Source organism: Bos grunniens, chromosome 3, assembly GCF_055505025.1.
Source record: "Bos grunniens cultivar Pamir isolate PY7600 chromosome 3, Bosgru_T2T1.0, whole genome shotgun sequence".
Classification (NCBI taxonomy): Eukaryota; Metazoa; Chordata; class Mammalia; order Artiodactyla; family Bovidae; genus Bos; species Bos grunniens.
The window spans coordinates 71665988-71685796 of record NC_141167.1 but is presented as its reverse complement, the minus strand read 5'-3'; the positions used below and the strand labels follow the sequence as shown (position 1 = coordinate 71685796).

Below are 19809 nucleotides of genomic sequence, written 5' to 3'. Positions count from 1 at the left end.
ATAACTTCAGGGACTTCCCTGCTGGTCCAGTGGTTAAGGCTCTGCGCTTTCACTGCAGGGGGCACAGGTTCAATCTCTGGTCAGGGAACTAAGCTTTCACTGGCCTTGTAGTGCAGCCACAAACAAAAAACAAACAAAATGAAAAAACATGTTCTCAAATAAAGCAACATGATGTTTGGAAGATGTCAGGAGAGTAGGGGATGGGTTAGGTACAAAACAAGATTAGCCACGTTAAATAATGAAGCTTGATATTGGGTATATGGGAGTTCACGATACTGTTTTTTCTATATGCTAAAATTTTCCAGCATATACAATTATAAAAATAAAATGCAATACATTAATTCAGTGTTTCTCAACTTGAGGCAGTATCAGAATCTATTTTCTGAAGATTCTTCCCTTCCCCAGAAGTTATGCCTCATTCTTGCAGAGAAATTGGTGTGGAAAATATTTACACTTCAGTAAGGAGTATTTTTGTAAAGAAGTTAGACTATCATAGGATGAAGTTATACATTTTTTATACATTTTTGCAGCATGTGTATGTTCAGGCTTTCAACTATTTTTACTCATCTTTTAGTTCAACGAATATCCAAAAAACCTCTGCCTCACATCTTCCTAAAACTTGAAATTATTGTATATATTGGGAATCTGATTTCAAATTCAGATGAATTTATATCTCATTAATATTTTTCACTTTTTATTTATACTCAGGCTCTGGCTTAAATGCTACCTCCCCTGCTCCGCCAATGTCCCTGATTCCCCCCAACCGGAAGTAATCTCTCTCTCCTCATAAAGTGATCTTATGTACTGTTTTGTTACTCTTTCATCTCTTTCTACTTGCTAACATTATTTTGGAGAAGGCAATGGCAACCCACTCAAGTACTCTTGCCTGGAAAATCCCATGGATGGAGGAGCCTGGTAGGCTGCGGTCCATGGGGTTGCTAAGAGTCAGACACGACTGAACGACTTCACTTTGACTTTTCACTTCTTGCCTGGAGAATCCCAGGGACAGGGGAGCCTGATGGGCTGCCGTCCATGGGGTCGTACAGAGTCGGACACGACTGAAGTGTTAGCAGCAGCAGCAGCAGCAGCATTATTTTACTGTTATTTATATATCTATTGGCTTCCCAGGTGGTTCAGTGGTAAAGAATCTGCCTGCCAAACAGGAGACTCAGGTTCGATTCCTGGATCGGGAAGATCCCCTGGAGAAGGAAATGGCAACCCACTCCAGTATTCTTGCCTGGAAAATTCCACAGACAGAGGAGACTGGCGGGCTATATGGGGTCGCAAAGAGTTGGCTGAGCAACTAAGCCAACACCTCCCTTCCCCAAACTCACTGAGATTTGCTGTTCAGTATACTTTTCTAGGATACTGAGTTTCTCCTTTCAAACTCATCCATTGCAGCTTGATTAATGATGGAGAAGTTTTGTTTTTTTGGAAGCTCCTATGTAGCTGACAAAATACTTTTCGGCAAGGAAGGAATTTTTAAAAGTTGTACTAAGTGCATACACAAGGTAAAAAAGAAAATCTAAAACGAGCCAAAAAGTCAGATCACTCCTCCTGCCCCAGTTCCACTTCCAGGGTCTCCACTATTCCAAGTTTCTTGCAAATCGCTGTACACATTTTTTCTAAGCATATACGAAAATAAATGCTATTGGACCTTACTGCAAGTACTATCTGCTGGGTTTTTTTTTTTTTTTTTTCACCTTGCAGTATACATTAGAGACCTTAGCAGCAAATACAGGATCTCTCTTTTTTTTTTTTTTTGCACTACATGGAAATCTCATCATTTATTTCAGTCCCCAGTTGGCAGCATTTTTTCCCAGTTATTTCCTCTTACAGATAACGTTGCAATGCACCATCTTGTACACACAGAGAAAAGGAATTTTGTTGAAAATCTGCATTTCTGAAGGAAACCCCTCCTTCATTCTTTTAGCTGGGGGCAGGAAGCACCCTGTGGTATGAAGCAATCACTCAGCAAACCTTCCAGACCTGACGGTATCACCTTGTGATTTCCCAGCGGCTGGGTGGTCAGGAGTGTGCCTGGTTCCCTAGGAGGGAAGACGCCAGCACCGCCAGCTCTGTGGTTGAAAGCGGATGCCCCCTGAGTCCCCTCATGTTTGAAGCCCCAGCCCGGGAGGGGTGAAGCCTCGGCATCGTGTCATTAGGTAGGTGCGCTGGCTTCCGAGGTGTATTAGACTCACCTGGACGCAGCAGTGGTTCTGTTGGTGGTGTGTTTAAAGTTAATTCACTAAATGCTAATGTAGACAATGTCTCTGAGACCAAGAGCAGTCAGTGCCAAGTGTCCTCTCTGAAAACAGCATTTTGTGTGGGTGAGCAGAGTAAGCTTTTATTTTAGTTCATTCTTTTAAAAAAAGAACAACTGTGGCTTGTGTTTAATCCTCTGGAAGTCCTCTGTGTCAGCGAGCCTTTTCTTTTCATGTGGGCATCTCTTGCCAGAAATCAGAGTTTCCTGGCAGAAAAGAGAGGCAATTTGAGTAACCCGGACACAGACAAATACACTTCACTTCAACAAAGCTTTTCAGGTGTCACTGAAGATGTGTGAGAAACCAAATAGAATTCTATAGAAAATGCTCTTTTAAAAAAGTATTCTCCAGTTGATGGCTTTAATGAAGCTCTTGCTTCACATCTCAAACTGGATAAGTTCAGGCCAAGGCTTCACTGAAGAGGGTTTTGTTGACCACAAGGAAAGGGTTGGGGATATGGTCAACATCTCAGACCATACTGTGGGGCTTCCTTTCCAGCTTGGACAATAAGATCAGGGATCAGAGCAAAATGCATATGATTTGATTTGTTTCTCCTCTTTAAAAAAAAAAAATACTTATGGTGTCTGTTATGTGAAAAGTAGATAAAAGGTTTGTTTACAATCTCTCCCTGAAGAGTGGAATTGAACAATTCCAATTTTGGAATTCTTCCTCATTGCTCTTAACTACCTTGGTGAAATTTGGCTGATCTACAGTTATTCAAAGATAAGCATATGTTTGTTGGGAAGGGAGCAGTAAAGTGCTTGCTCATCTGACAAGTCTGAAGTTTCTATAATGGCATTTGGCTTCACAACAGGGGATACTAGGAAAGCATTGCTCTAGCGGAACTTGAGGTGTGGATTCAAGTGAGCGATGAGACTGTGGGGAAAGGGTTGAGTCTGGGGAAAGGGTGGAGGTCCTATGAGTTCTCAGAGGAGATGCAGAATGAGCAGGTCAGACGTAGAGGTCAGTTCTGTTTTAAAAAGTGGTAAAGCATTAACATCCAGGCAAAGTAAACAAAGAGGAAGAGAGCTAATGAAGGTGTGGTGCTGGATAGTGGGGATGGACCAACCTAGGATGTGCTGGTCTCAGGATAACCTGGGCACAGGGCTTTGCACATAGTCTGTGCAGGTTCCAGGACTGAGGGTCAGAGACTTTAATACACAGGGCCCAGGGAAACCAGTCTCCAGGTCTCATGGGCTCCAGTAAGAAATCTGTCAGAGACCAAGGGGTTAGGTCCTAATTGAGAAGGACCCTGATTCTCTAGGCATTCATTCAGGGAAGCTTTCTGTATGCTGGCTTCCTCCCCTTCTCCCCTACAGAGGGTGTCCCATTTCCCATCACCTGTCCAGTCTCCATGAACAGCTTTTACAATCTGAACTAGTTCAGTTCCATAGAGAATCGTTTGTTAAGCATTCATTAGCTTGTAAGATTTTTTTCACTCTGTGAAATTCTTTCAAGCTTTTTGACATTGTCACGTGCCTGGATGATTGGGTTTGAGCAACTGTGACCATCAGCTGTCTGAAGACCTATAATGCCATCCCTGTTGAATGTAGATTCTAACTCAGGGATTATTTTAGTCAATAAGAGGAAATACTGGAAAAGGGTATAGAGTCTCCCCTTCCTGCCTTTGGGGCCTGTAAGTTAAGACCTGTTCTTTCATGCAAGTGACTGCTAGTCAATCTGGATTCTAGTTTCTCTAAACAGATCAATTTCCTAGAGAGGTGGAATAACAGGGTGCCTGGTTTAGGAGTCAGGAAACTGGGGTCCAGCATTGGTTCCACCACTAATTACCCCACGTGCTCTTTGGCAAGCCCTTCAGTATTTCCCCTTAAATAAAGATGAAGGGGTTGAATTAAGATGCACAAAGATTTCAATAATCCTAAAGGAGGGGCTGAACTGATAAGATTAAATTTTTAAAAGTTGGCTGCAAAGATAGATGCTGGGGAAAAGCTATCATTGCTGTTCCTTTTGAAAAGGTTTAGTACCCCTGAACATGAAACAGGAGTGAGTTGTGGTTACCAGTATAGTTCACATTTGCAGGCAGCCTCCATAGAAACTCAGCTTCCAGAATAAGGTCAGAGGTCAGAGTTCTGCTGTGCTCTGTTCTGACCTGGCAATGACACCACTTGCCTCCAGTTTCACATCTACCTCCAATACACTCTCCAACTTAGAAATCAGAGTGATTGTTCTTAAAAACTAAATTCGATTGTGTTACCCTCCTGCTTACAAACCTTCAGGAGCTCCCTATTGCCCTCAGAATAGTCTCATACCATGGCCTTCATGATTTGATCCCTGTTGATCTCAAGCCTATCTCTTATCCCCCACTGACCCACAACCCTCAACCCTGAGTCTTGTAGTTCCAAACCACAAGCAGTTCCCAGAACTGGCCTCCTCTCCCTCTCTCTCCCCCATCTAGAGTGCAGTTTCCAACACACACACACACCTCTCCACCCGTCAGCTTCCCCAGCCTCTGGACTTTCAGAGGGTTTGCCCCTGTCATAGCACTTCCCACACTATATTGCAATTCCTTAAGAGTACTCCACCCTCCTATCCCAAGACAGTGAGCTCCTCAAGACAGACTATGCTTTTTCCGTGCATTCTCAGCATCTGCTGTCTTCATGGAAGGCACTCAGGAAATATTCGGAGAATCAACGGAAGGCTGGGGGAACAATTGACAAACCAAGTGTACTCAGAGAAGAGTAATAAGGATGGCGAGGGTGGTAGAAATGAGGTTGAATGTCAGTTGAAGAAGCTGAAATGGTTTAGCATGGAAAAGAGAGCATCAGAGCTCACCTTCATGCCAGGACTGCCTTGGGCAGTGGGATTTGATTTACTCAAGCCTCCCCAGAGGGCAGGGTTAGATTCTGGTAGGAGCGAGGCAGACATGGTACAATGTAAGCAGCAGCAGTGGAGACTGCTATGACGTGCTACGTTTGGGTACATTTGGTGGAGGAAGGATACCCTGAAGACAAGAGATGGCTTCTTGGTGACTTAAAGAGCCTCCTGGCTCTGAAGGGCCCCAGCACTGTCTCAGGAGTGTAGTTAGAAGGATACTTGTGTTGGGTGAAGCATTCACCCCAATAATATTGAACATAGGCTCTAAGATCTGCAAGCACTGAAAGTTCTAAAAGTCAGTGGTTCTCTCATCTAGGCCAGAAGACCACACACTTTACAAAACTGAACAGACATTCTAATTCCTGACTTCTCTTCCTTAACAGCTTTGGCGTATTTTAACTTATTCCAAATCTACCCGTGATGCCAGGTCCACTTAGTTGTTCCACTGGGGAAGGAAATAGCTGCACAGAGAAGTTATATAACCTGCCCCAGTTTTTGCAGGATACTAAGAGACAGAATCTTAATAGGAAACAGAACTCCCAAGTCCAAAGCATTACAGCAGATGGCTTTTCCAGGTCCCTGATGACTTACCAGGCCAAGTTGGCCTACGAAGTTTCATGTTTCTTACCATTTTGCCTTCATCCTGCATCTTAAGTTCAAGAACACAATCATGGCAGAGTGGCAATGGAGATGGGCTCAAGAACCAGACTGCCTTCGTGACCTCAGAAAAATAACTTCCTCTTTCTGTGACTCAGTTTCCTCATCTATAAAATGGATGTAAAAATAGAATTAACCTTATAGAGTTGTAAGGATAAAATGAGGATACAGAACATGGATATATTAAGTACTTAATAAGCATTACCTAATGTTATTAGTACTGGATGAGGACAGGACTTGGCAATAAAGACAACTGATTTCTCATTTCGGTGCTAAAGGTACAGTGGTCTTAAGCCATTCTCCGCACATGCTCAGAAGGTCCTCAGAAGGCCCTCAGAGCTTCTGCTGAGAGCCTGAGTGGGGTGTAAAGGACCAGAGATGACAACCATTGGCAAAGAAGAACCAGATTGGGGTGGGGTGGGCTGAGCACCTAGCTGGAGCTCATCTGCTGCTGTCTGTGGTCCTGAAACAATTTGTTAATTATCTAGAAAAATGAGAGTATGGTGGGGTTTACACCCACAGCCTCCCTTCCCAACAGTCACCTGCTTATGGACAGTCCACCCACAAAATGGAGTTTGGATAAATTATCGATAACCTTTGAATCATTAGTTTCTTTTTCTCTGAAGACAGGTAATTCATGTCTTCTGATGTGTTCACAGGGATGTTGTCAGTTTACATACCATCCATGTATAAAATACCTCCCCACCTGTTGCCTGTCTGAGGGACACAGTCAGAAAGGGGCAATATGGTGGGAACAAAAATATCTTACACTCTGAACTCCCTCCCTACTGAGTTTCAGTGGGCTTGGAACTCCAACCCCACTGAAGGCACAGCCCAGCTCTCACCTGACAGAGTCCCAGGGACCTCATACAGTTTGTAGTGACAATTCAAGTCTTCCTGAGGCTGGGGTCAGAGCCACACTTTGCTTTGCAGGTGGCCTGCGTCGACCATCACTGCCTCTGCCGGTGCTGATGCTGCCTCCTTTGTGATGCCCACCTGGGATGGGGCAGGCTCTCCCCCACCAAGGTCACAGCTCTTGAGATGCTGCAAAGGGCTCTCTTGCTGTTTCAGCTTATAATCTTCTTTTGCCAAAGACTTGGGATGGATTCCGAGTGGAATCTGGGCCAAGGGACAGTTAAGACACCTCCCACCATCTTGCTCAAAAGTCTTTCTTCTTTCTTTCTCATTAGCCTGGACAGTGCAATCCATTACTGTTCCAGGATAAATCCCAGGCCCCACAAGAGGCCTCCCCAGGAAAAAAATGGGGGGCATGCTGCCCCTGTTCTCTTTTTGGATGTCAGAGTTTAATCTGGCATCTTGTAGCTCAGCTATGTTCTTGATATCCTCATCAAATAACTCCCAGTGAACCTTGAGGTGGACAGAGCTCCTGAAGGGACCCTGCTGACTGGCCTCCCTCTGGGACCCTCAGTCCATAGATATGAAAGTGCTTCAGAATTTCTGCACCAGGGGAATTCTCCAAACCTGATTAAGTGTCATTACAAGGAAAAAAATAGAAATAATTTCTCTTTGTATAGATTCAGAAAGCAGAAAAAAACTCTTAATGTTGATTTTACCCATTCTGGCTGCTAGTAGGGTTAAACTCAAAAAATAGTGGTTAAACTTAGAGAGAAAAACACCTCCCAGAGATTGAGATGCTGCAATGTCTCCTTATATGATGGAGGGTCCCCCAACCAATGGCCACATAAATTCCTTTGTGGTGCTACTTAAGACCCTTACCTATTTTTCTGTCCTTGAGGGGAATCAGAGGGAAGATGGTAGCCTGCCTTGGCTGTCTCCCATCACACAGTATAATTCTCTGTGCCTGAGTTCTTATCCACCGGTCACACACATGCTCACATATCCCTACACACGTGCTCAGTTGTATCCAACTCTTTGCAACCTCTTGGACTGTAGCCCACCAGGCTCTTCTATCTATGGGATTCTCCAGGCAAGAATACTGAGGTGGGTTGCTATTTCCTACTCCACCAAACACACACATTCAGCTCTAAACTGTAGTCACCTGTGTCTGACTTGGCTCTGGGATGTGAAGGGGGAGCTCTGGGTATGCAATACCATAAACATATTTTCCCCAAGAGATGCTTATGCAGCAATTCAGACATTCTCATTGCTCTGCCTTTTAATTAGTTCAGGGAGTTGCAACCTCACAGTGTGGGTGTGCTTGCCAGCTGGGCTTTTTGGGAAGTTATCCGGTCTGCACTCCTTCTGTCTCCTCCCTCGGTGTCAGGAAATTATAGAGCTAGCTCTCTTTGCTTGTCTTGGAAGTGTGTGTGCTGATCTTACCCCACAGAGCCCTGGACACTCCAGGGCCTGTCTGAGCCAAGCGCTCAAAGGCCCCTGGGGACCAGTGTGGTGACACGCAGAGCTCAGGTCTTGCAGCCTGCTGTCCTTGAGCAGGGGCGAGGCAATAGCTTTGGGCTAAAAGGGATGGTTTTCACCCATAATTACTTGGTCCCTTTGGGCCACATACTGCAAAATTGGTGCCCCTGGGGGCCCAGAGGAGGGATTTTATGACTCAAGGGAAAGCTGCTTGACTCCCAGGCAGGGCCCTGTTCTGGAGACTGCCAGATACCTTATTCCCATGAAAGGAGAGGCCCCAGAAGAGCCCTTCCAGCCTTCCTCTGAGCTGCCTCCCCACAGGGGTTCTAGGATGGCTGTGGCTGAAATTAAAACTCTCACTGCTGCTGGCTTTTCAGGGTAAACCTTTCTCCTCTGCAGTCACCCCTTGCTTTGTTTATGCATCCTCCCTCTGGGTGTCCAGATCACACTCTCGGCTCTATTTTAACTTCTCCACTTACCAGGCTTTGGCACACCCTCCTCTTTCCCTGGGCAATGGGGTTTTTCCTGGCTTCTCCCCTAGATGTGTCTTCCATCTCAGTCTGCATGGCCAGTGCCTCTCTGACCTGCTGGTTTGTTCCTATGGGCTGTGGAGGTTTCTACACCACACTTTTCAGCTGAAACCCACCAGGGTGTGATTGTCTTTCTTGATTTATCTCATGCTTTGGCACAGATTGCCCTCTCTGTTTCCTCCTATCTGCACATCTCTTTTTGTGGCTGTTCCCATCCTTCCAGCCTCACTCACCTTTTGGGCAGGGGCTCCCACCTGGACAAAGGGTTGGATCCCTTCCCAACCCAGGGATTGGACAAAGGGTTGGATCCCTTCCCAACCCAGGGATCAAACCCAGGGGCATCTTAAGATATCCTCCTATCTGCTGCAAATAGGGTCACTAATCACTGCCTTGGCATTGACTCTGATGCTGCAGCCTTGCAGGCAGCCACCTGCTCACCACCTAGTCCCACCTGTCATTTGATGGTCACTGAGTGTGACCTCAGCCAATCCCAGCCCTTCAATGTCCCTGTCCCTAGACTAAGGCAGAGCACAAATGAAGGGGCTTGGCACTTAAATATGTTCTTTTATAACCTCTAATTTCAGAAGAGCTGCCTAGCTAAATGTTATATTTATTTTTTCAAAATAGAGTAAATCTAACTTTGTATGATTTTTTTCCATTTTATTTTATAAAGGAGTAATATATTTATATGGTTCAAACCTCAAAAAGTCTGAACTCTTTTTAAATACTTTTTGGCCGTGCCGGGTCTTCATTGCTGCACACAGGCTTTCTCTGGTTGCAGCACGTGGAGACTACTCTCTAGTTGCGGTGTTCGGGCTTCTCTTGTGAAGCAGCGGCTCTAGGGCACACAGGGTTCAGTAGCTGTGATTCTCGGCCTCCGGAGCACGGGCTCATAGCCGTGGTGCACAGGCTTAGTTGCCCTGCAGCTTGTGGAATCATCCCAGGCCAAGGACAGAACCCGTGTCTCCTGCCTTGGCAGGTGGATTCTTTACCACTGGACCACCAGGGAAATCTAAGCCTAAACTCTTACACGGCAAAAATTCTTTCTCACTGCCTTGTTTTCTTCTGTCCAGTCTCCATCCTGTGTGGGTAGGCACTGTGTGGATCTTGCTTAACTTGATATCTCTTGGTAGTCTTGTACCAGATTCAAAATCAGTTGACTGCTTCTAAAACAATGATGTGCCAGCTAGTTAGCAAAGGAGGCACACGGTGGCACATTGGCCATATAGGATCGAAGTACCTGCTCCTCCCCTACCCCTGTGGCTATACATTCTGTACTAAGATCTTTCTCTTTCTCATAGCCTTTGTGGTAGTAGGAATCTTTATCTCAGCCATCTTGGTCTACGTGTCTTTGTTTCAGTGTCTTGAAGCTCAGAGCAGATTCCATTACTTAAGAGCTTAGTGAATTGCCCCCAGTTGATCAGATAAGCACTAGAGAAATTCCCTGGAAATCTCCAACAGAGACTTAGAAAGAGCCAGCACAATCCATTTATCACAGTTAGATTATGGCTGATACCCTCAAAATGGAGGAGACTTGCGGTCATTTAAACAACTTGAAGAGGGCTCAACGGAGGAGAGAGGAGACAGGAGGAAAGTGTGGGCAGGCAGGCATGCTCAGCCTCAGGCTGGGTGTCCCCAGAAGTCAGGGCTTTCTCTGGACAGAGCTCAGTGGCCCAGGCAGCAGGAGTGACCAGCATTCCTATAGTCATAAAGAAAATTCATCTGGGCAGATAAATCTTTGGAGAGTTCTGGCTGCCCACCTCCTGGGCACTCTTGTCTCTGGGTTTCGTTGAAAGGCATCTGGCAGCCTGGTCCTCATCAGCACCGTCTCTGAAACTGCCCGTGGCAGTCACTCTTCTATACACGCACACACTTAGAGCCACCTAATATATTTGTCCCAAATCTTCACTTTTCTAAAGTGCTTTCAATTCACTGACTCAACTGGAGGCATCACCAGCACTGTTTGATGGCCCAGCCGGACACTAGAACCTCCCCTGAGTAAACTTTATGTTTGACCTGCTGCCCTACATATCTCTGGGAATTGCCACCATGTTTAAAGATGCTCACTGGTGATCACAGAGATGGCTCCAGGTACCACAAGATTCAGAATCACAAGAATGGGGAAGTTCACTGTGGTCTCAGTGGGGAGTACTAACCTTCAGCCATAAACATGTAGAAACTGGCATTCTTACGTGGTGTATATGATTTATGCAGTGATACCACACTAAACATTTAATGAACAAGAAAATGTCACTCCCAAGCCACACCCAGTGCCCCGTGGGATATCACACTTTGCACTGGGGACAAATGAAAACAAGGATTGGCCTTGGGTAAACTGGTGGTGGTGGTTTAGTCACTAAGTCGTGTCCGACTCTTTGCGACCCCATGGACTGTAGCCTGCCAGGCTCCTTTGTCCATAGGATTTCCCAGGCAAGAATACTGCAAAAGGTTGCCATTTCCTTTTCCAGGGGATCTTCCCAACCCAGGGATGGAACCCAGGTCTCCTGCACTGCAAGTAGATTCTTTACCAACTGAGCTACCAGGGAAGCCCAACTACCTGGTCTTTAATTAGGAACTGTGGAGGAAACACTTAAAGCCCCTTTCCCTAGAAATATCCTCCAGGATGTCTGTTCTAGCTCATGCCTGCCAGAAAGGTTCTCCAGCCTCTGAGCAGGGATGGCCATCCCAGGGGCTGCTTGGCTGATGGGTGAGGTCCTGCTTAGACAGGAAATCTCACACATGTGTCACAGCTGGGGAGACACCTTCCCCAGAGGTCTGTGGATGGGCCCTAGGGGTCTGAGTCACAGAGGGTGGGATTATAGAGCCAAGACTGGGTCTGTGGATAAGAAGGATCAATGAGAACTGCCGAGGAGGAGTGCCTGTGGGTCATCTGAGTAGAGGGCCAGCGACATCCTTATCTGGGGACCATTATCACATTAAATAAGGAGAAGAGATGGGGCCCTGGAAGTGTGGGTGGGCTGAGAAGGGGAGAGGCCAGGATATCTCTGGACAGGGCACAGCTAGAGCAGTAGTAATGCATTACCTCTTAGGGATGAAGATGTAACTGTTGCACATGGGGTATTCTGGGTGAAGGGCCAGGGCCGGGGTAGGTCAAGCCTGCTGTGGCAAGCAGGGGACAGGTGTCTGTCCAAAGGATGGTCATCAGCCTTTGTGGTCTAGTTGGTGTTCTCAACCCTGCCCTCAGACAGCCTGAGGTAGGTGGTGAACAAGAGGAAAGGAATGTGGAAGTTCACTGGCACTTTCCAGATCAACACAGGAGCCTTGGGTCAGTGATCAGGTGGATGGGTGGTGTGTGGTCCAAGGTATACTGTTCTTGCTGGGTGGAGTCGTGGATGATCGAGGTGGGCAGGGACTGTGTCTGAGCCTGAAGCCCTCTCCTTCCTTCTGACTGAGCACATCTGTTCCTTGTACAGTGATGTCATAGTCACAGCTTGAAATCGGCCATGGTGGGAGTGTCTACACCATGGAAATGCTCTGTATCAGGGTTTTCTTTTCCAGAGAGCCAACTGTTAAACATTTACCAGCACATCACTCAGGGGTGGGGAAGTAAAGTGTACCTGTCGGCACATGAAAAATAATGAGTCTAAAGTGAGGGACCTTGACTGCTGAGGAGTTTGGACTTTATCCTGAGGGCTGATGAGAGTCACTGAGAAGCTGGATAATTCAGTACATTGCTTGAGACGGGAGTATTTGAAGTCTGTTTGCCTAGGTTCAAATCCTCGCTCTACCACTTGCTAGCTGTGTGACCTTAGGTGGGCTACTTAACCTCTCTGAGCCTTAGTTTCTTCATCTGTGAAATGGGAGAAATAATGCCTACTTTACAGTTTATTGTGAGATTTAGACAAGTTTTGCATAAAGAACACTTAGAGCCTGGCGTGCAGTAAACATTCAATAAATGTTAGCTATTATAGATGTGTTTAGATTATTCAATGACAAGATCATATTTGTCTTTGGGGATGAACACTGCAGCCAAGAGAATAGATTGAAGGGGGAAGGACAGAGGCTGGAAGAACAGGAAAGAGCAAGGGATGGTGGGAGCCTCAACTAGGCTGGAGAGAAGAGAGTACACCTGGGGGATCTTGAAGGTGGGGTGGGGAGGGCAGGGAATAAGGTGCAAGAGGGAAGGAGAAGCGAAGGGAAGATCATAGCAAGCAGCCATGAGCAGTGATGGCTTTGAGAGAGAGGTGGGTCTTGAAGGGGTATCTCTGTGGAGAAGAGGGAGCAGGAGCAGGACCTTATGAGTAGAAGAAGCCATGTAAGAGAAGAACAGGGGTTTTCCAGGGAGTGTTGGTGTTTTCAATAAACTATGTCATGGGAGTATTTAAATGTTTGATGGATGCAGCTGGAATGAAAAAGGAAGAAAAAGCAGTAGGCTAGAAAAAAATTAAAATCCCATTAAGTTTTCCTGCATTGCTCCCAGATTATATGCTGCTTTCCCAGAACCTACAGAAGCCACTTGGTGAGGTCCAGGCATCACCCCTGACCTGGCCGGGCAGGCAGCCTTCCAGCCCAGAGCTGCTCCGGGTTGGGTGGGGGTCCTGCAGTGGCCCTGACCAGTGTTGCTGTGGAAATTAGCCAAGCACCAGAGGGTTGAATTCTCCCTCTCTTTCGTAAAGAGGAGAGGGAGACAGAGATCTTTCCTGTTTACACTGTGCTGGGCTTTTGGCGCCTTCCTGTTGTCATAATGGTTCTTTGTTGGTGGCACAGGCCCTCTAGACCACTGGGGCAATATTTTACCCTTGCCACACTTGAAACACTGTCACCAGAGTCTGGCTAACTGTGTCACAGGCTGTCTTTGCATCAGCCCACATTCTGTGATGTTAGCTGGGGGACAGTGATAAGCCGGTGTTATATCCAGTTCTGCATAGGAGTGTAGGGGAGAGGGCTAATGGGGTGCTGGCAGTTACATTGGCTGGGGCACACAGACCTGGAAACTTCAACAGTTCACCTGCCTCCACCAACCACTTTCCCACTCAGCCTGGAGAAGGGTTGGAGGTGGCAAAGAGCCAGACTTTTCTCACACTCTATCCCCCAACAGCTTCTCTTCAGCCACCAGACACTGTCTCTCCTCTCAAATGAAATGGAAAAATAAAGATGCGGCAGGTAGCGTTAGGGGTAAAGAACCCACCTGCTGATGCAGGAGACATGAGAGACCTGGGTTCGATCCCTGGGTCAGGAAGATAACTTGGAGGAGGGCTAGCAACCCACTCCAGTATTCTTGCCTGGAGAACCCTATGGACAAGGAGCCTGGCGGGCTACAGTCCATAGGGTCACAAAGAGTCAGACACGATTGAAGTGACTTAGCATGCAGCAACAGTGAGCCACGAGGATAAAAAGATAGCAGAGAACCAAGTTGGACCTGTTAAGTGACTCGGAGAACCCAAGTTGTTTGGAGGGAAAAGATACATATATGTAAGAAAGGTGAAAAGATAGGCAGACTTCACTCCTAAGTTTGGTATGAACATCTCTCAGATATTCTCCTCCTGGGAACCCATGACTCTCCCATGTTTTAAAAATGACATACATCAGGATGCTCAAAGCAGAGTGTTGCTTAGCTGTTGCAGTAATCTTTGGGAATCCAGCAGAGTGGCATAGATTTAAACCATCCTATAACTGACTCCCAATTAGGGGCTTTTCTCAGACAAATTATTTGGCCATGTCAGACCCACTTGGGCTTAAGGCAGGTCATTTGGACTCTCTCCCCCATGGCAGCCAGTTCACCCTCTGTGGGCCAGGCCTGCCCAGCTGCTCTCAGCCAATGTATGTTCTTTTCCAGCTACTGCTGGGGCTCCTGAGAAGCCCTTCTTCTCTCCTCTGGCCCTGTCTCCTGACAGGTCAGTTCATCTCCCAGGGGTTGACCTGGAGCAGTGGAAACTGGAGGCCCAGCTTCCTCCTCCTCTTTCTCTGCACCCTGGCGGGCAGTGCAGCCGGACTTCCCATCGGCACCAAGGCCCTCATGCTTCCGCTGCCAGGAGAGTTTGCCTGCTGGTGGGGAGAGCTGGGTCCTTCCCCAGAAATTGCCCTCACCCAAAGGGAGCTGCTTTGCCCAAGGCTGTGCCCTTACCCCAGGGTCAACTGCCTCCAATGACTGGATGATGCAGAGGTACACACTCTTAGCCCTTTGCTTCCATTCAGGACCTCTCTGAAGGGCCGACTCAGCCTCAGAGCTCCCTCTGGGTGGTGGAGTGTTGAGATCTCTGTGCTGATGGTGCATCCTCACATGTGAGCCTTCTCTCTCTCCCTGGCAGTATCGTTCCCAAGCACACTTCCCAGTAATTGCATGTAAATCTCTGTCCCAATGTCTGTTCCCCAAAGGGAGCCAACCCATTACACTTAGAGACACTGGACAGGAGGGCTGTGGACCCCAAAGTCCAGGCAGTGGTCTGCAGGGAGGCTGGGTGGTGGGAGAAGCAGGGCAGCGAGGAGGTTGCTGAAGGAATGACCCAGGGAAGAAAGAGTTCACACCGAAGGATGCCCACCTTGCCCTCTGCAGCCTGTGGGGGGTTGTCTGGCCCTGTTGAAGGAAAAGGAGAGGACGAGAGAGGTTCAGCTGTTTGTCCCACAGCTGACTAAACACACTGCAGAATCCTTTCTCCTGGTGGCCTGGGCACATTTACCTCACAAAGACATTACTGCCCTCCATCTGAAGTCAGCTGGGAAATTATGCAGTTAGTCTTACCACTAGCTAGTTCAACAAGTGAGTGAGATGCCAAAGATTAAGAGGAAAAGATAAGAAGGAAGAGAAGCTGGGGAGCTGTATGGCCTGCTCCTGCTCTGGAGAAGAGGGGAGTGGAAGGGTGCTCCCCACTTGGTCTGGCTTCATGCCCCAGGCCCCATGATGTGCGCTCCTTTAGGAAGATCTCTGGCTTTCCTCAGTCTGAACACAAATCCTCTGACTATGACAGGAAACAGGAGTGAGGGTTTTCCTCTTTGCCTCTCAGCAAAGAACCCAGACCCACTCATCTGTCTGTCAGGTCTAGAACAGACCCCAGTCACCGTGGCTTCCAACCTGGGGGTGAGGAGGAGCCACAACTGCACATCCTCAGATCCCCCGTCTCAAACCCTGAAACTCAGAACAGCTCTGTCTCCTGTTCCCATTCCAGAAAACTCTACAAGCCTAGGGTATAAATTTTGTAAGGCCAAGAACCCCACACCGGTGGCTAACTTTTTTAATTTTTAATGTTTATTTACTTACTTATTTTTTATTTACTTATTTATTTATTTACTTACTTATTTTTGGCCACACTGGGTCTTTGTTGCTGCGTGGGCTTTTCTCTAGTTGCAGTGCACAAGCTTCTCATTGCCGTTGCTTCTCTTGTTGCAGAGCACAGGCTTTAGGCACAGGGGCTTCAATAGTTGTGGCTCCTGGGCTCTAGAACACAGGCTCAATAGTTGTAGCACAAGGGCTTAATAGCTTCAAGGCATGTGGAATCTTCTCAGAGCAGGGATCGAACCTAAGTCCCTGCACTGGCAGGCAGATTCTTCACCATTGAGCCACCAGGGAAGCCCTTGGAGGCTAACTTTTAATAGTGCCTGACACAATGGGAATGCAAGGGAATCGTCTAAAAGCCATGAGATTTTCTGAGGGCTGTTGGTGCCAAAAATCATTCCAGTCCTCTCTAGAGGCTGTAGCTGCGCATTCCCCCAGGAGGTGCTTATGGGGAAGGGACAATGCACACAGACACCCATCTGTCCAAATGATATAGTACCTCCGGGAACTAGCTGAGGCCCCTTCAGTTTCTGTCAATGTTTTTGTTTAAAATAATTTTTTAAATGCATTTTATAACAATTTCAGATGTTGGAAAGTAAGCACAGGATACTAACTTGCTTCATAAGCTTTTTTACCCAATCCCAAGATCCCCCAGGGAGAAGGAAAAGTCAAATGCAAAGTTTACAAGAACATATGTCACATAAAGTGGGTGATGAGCTCTCCAGTTGGCCTCTGGGCTGGTTTCTAGGAGGGAGGGATGGAGGGCTCTGTGCTACTTGGAGGTAATAGGGCTAATTATTAGACCAGGGGTTGGTATTGCAGAGATAGAGTGAAGGGGACATGGCTAAGATTGAGCACCCCAAGAATAGTCCTTGGATGACTCTGGACCTGCCATTGTTTTCTAGAATAGGGCCAACTCACCAAGGGCACTAACACACAATGGGAGAAACCCAACTGGGGAGAAAAAATTGGAAACCCAATTTCTCCCAATGGGGAGAAACACTACCTGCAATGAAAAGTCAGCTTTGTTTTGTCCTTTAGGGCTATGCGTAGCTCTAGAATTCTGATATATTTTGTCTGTGGAGCTGACAGTTCTCCACCATCCACTCAGATTGTCAGAGGCTATAGATAGGAGAGCCTGGCAGCCCACATGACAGGGGATGTATTCTCCCCCCTCTTATTTGTCCAGAGCAGGTGAACTTCAGCTACAGATTGGCTCCTGCCTCTGGGATTTCCCACTTTGTTTGGTCTGAGCCCTGGAGTCAGTGTGACTCCAGATAACCCTGACATGGAATAATAAACAAAAAACTAAAATGGTACAAAAGCCCCTATCATCAGATGTCATCTTGGGTAATTTTAAATCATGGAATGTTTCTTCCTTTCTGGGCATGTGTATATGTACATGCACAGACTCTTTCATCCTGTATCTCTTTATACATTTATAAATTTCTGCACCTTCATCCACATAATGGTGATTTAAAAGTCTAGCTCTATTTCACCCTTGAGATGCACTGTGTGGGTCAAATGATATCATGCAAGCCTTCCAGAAGGATGAAGTGCTAGAGAAACAGCAGGTGTCCCCATGGACAACCATGGATCCGTCACTTGTTATACAGTTACTCTGCATCCTGCCCTTCATGTTCAGAGAACAAAGGAGTCCAACGTTTTATTTATTTTTTTGTTTTTTATTTTAATTGGAGGCTAATTACTTTACAATATTGTGGTTATTTTTGCCATACATTGACATGAATCAGCCATGGGTGTACATGTGTTCCCCATCCTGAACCTCCCTCCCACCTCCCTCCCCATCCCATCCTTCAGGGTCATCCCAGTGTACCAGCCCTGAATGCCCTGTCTCATGCATCGAACCTGGACTGGTGATCTATTTCACATATGGTAATATACATGTTTCAATGCTATTCTCTCAAATCATCCCACAGTCCAACATTTTAGCAGTTAGACTCTCAATGATCCCTGTGTTGACAAGATCAAAGTTTAGGGAAGACAGCAGGACATGGGCTTGTTTTTCCAGGAAGGCTAACTGAGTAGTTCTCGAAATGTTTGCATACATGGGGCAGAATTCCATGCAGTCTTCGAACCTTGAGCCAAGACTCAGCATTAATGATGCCAAAAGTTTCATTTTTTTGACTGTGGGAGGGCTGCGATCACCCTTTAAATGGCCATTCAGTTTGAAGTTCAATAAACACTTTGATTGAGAAACACTTTGAGGGGTGAAAAGTTCTTGGCTGTGGGAGCATTTTTTACTCTCTCTTTGCTGCAAGATTTCCTGTAATTTAAATCACAGTAATGTACCCTTAAGTGTACCTGCAAAAGAGCCCACATTGCTAGCTCAGTGGTGACCATGGCACCTGGTAGGTGATCTCGTCTTCCAACAGCAGGAAATAAGACCTGTGGACTCTCAAGTAGTCACTGGTCTGAACTGATTATCAAAGCTCTAAGTGGAAGCGTTTCCCGGCTGCCAGATCTAGAATGGTCCTGGGAGTGTACGTGGAGAGGAGGTATGTGTGTCCTCAAAACAGGAAATTCTGCAAGAGAGCAGCCAAGACAAAGCCAAGAAGACAGACTAAGCAGAGAGAGGTTGCTCCATGGCCATTACCAAGAAGCAGGCTTCCATGAGCCAGTGAGACATTTAACAACACAAGATCAGCCTCCATTCCCTTTAGATTGAAGACGTAGCCACATCTTTGTCCCTCACCCTCATGAGGCTGGGTGTAACACATCTGAGTATAATACAAGAAATATAGTTTGGAAACAGAAGATCTGGGTTTGAATTCCAGCTGTGTCCCTCACCTGCTGTGGACTAGGAGCAGACCCTCTCTGAGGTCATTTCTTCACATGGAGATGGCAGGAAGACCTACTCTGAAGGGCTTGAACCAGTCACAGCCTACCACGGTGAATGTGAAAATACTCTGCAAGTTTACCATGTGATTCGCCATGGGTCACCAGTGAGGGGTCAGCTAGAGAGGGAATGCTCACAGGACAGACACTGCTGCAGCCAGCTCTGCTGCACTGTTCTTTGCCTAAACATACAACAAGTGCACAAAATCTTGCCAGAATCAAAAGACAACCTTCCCTTCTGTTTTGTCAGCTTCTTGAAAGGCAGCCTACTGCTGGCTAGTCCTTTCTCTGGGAGAAAAAGTAGAGCAGACTCCTTGGTTGGTTGTATGGAGTGTGGTTCTGGGCATACCCCCACCCTCACTGGGGTCACAGTACTTCTCAGCTTTTTGCCTTGAGGTCAAAGACTGACGACCCTCACAGGTGTGACATTCACCACGTGCCCCTCACAGAGCTCAGACCACCCTGCTCCAGCCCCCTTTCCCATGTCTGAATGGGTTTCCTCACCATGAGATGGGCGGATCATAAACCCTTCCCTAAGCACAATATTCACCCACTCTTACTTCAAATCTGATACATCTTGTTATTGATATTAAGTGACTTGTCACAACTGACTGACACCTGGTGGTATACCTGGAAGACAAGATTGAGAACAGAAGTCTTCATCTGCAAGTGAGATCAGAAATTGGCTTGTGCACCTTAGTATTTCCAATGCCTGATGCATGGTAGGGACTCAGCGCCAGCTCAGCTTGGAAAGAGAAGCTTCCCATCTCCAACAGATGAGCTGTAGAGCCATTCCAGACTCGGAGGTGCTGGCTGACAGTCAGAGCTCTTTCTGGAGCATAGCAGTTAGGTGACAGGAGGAGATAGGGGCTCTATGGGGGATTTCACTGCTAGGATGAGCCAGCTCCCTCCCCATTCTGTGGTAGTGGCAGTTTTCACTGAAAGAGTTAGTACCTACCCTAGTTCATGTCTGCCTTTGAAGAGGTGGCCTCTTGCCAGTGAGAAGTGCCTGAGGTCTGGGCTTGGTGAGGGCTGGACGAACTGAGCATGCAGGTGCTACCACTCAGAGAGTACACGGGAACAGCCGCTGTAGATC

At 46.9% G+C, this 19809-nt stretch overlaps 1 protein-coding gene across 4 annotated transcripts in view; it reads left to right on the top strand.

Moving 5' to 3' along the window:
- Window positions 1–19809, top strand: part of BCAR3 (BCAR3 adaptor protein, NSP family member) — a 259712-nt gene that overhangs the window by 36243 nt on the left and 203660 nt on the right. The window contains exon 2 of one of the 4 annotated variants that reach the window (XM_086391285.1): window positions 2018–2165. The exons of 2 other annotated variants lie outside the window; for them this stretch is intronic. The gene's annotated coding sequence lies outside the window, so the exon portion shown is untranslated. Of the gene's footprint in view, window positions 1–1933; window positions 2166–19809 lie in introns of those variants that run through there. One more of the 4 variants, XM_086391284.1, reaches the window with a different exon arrangement.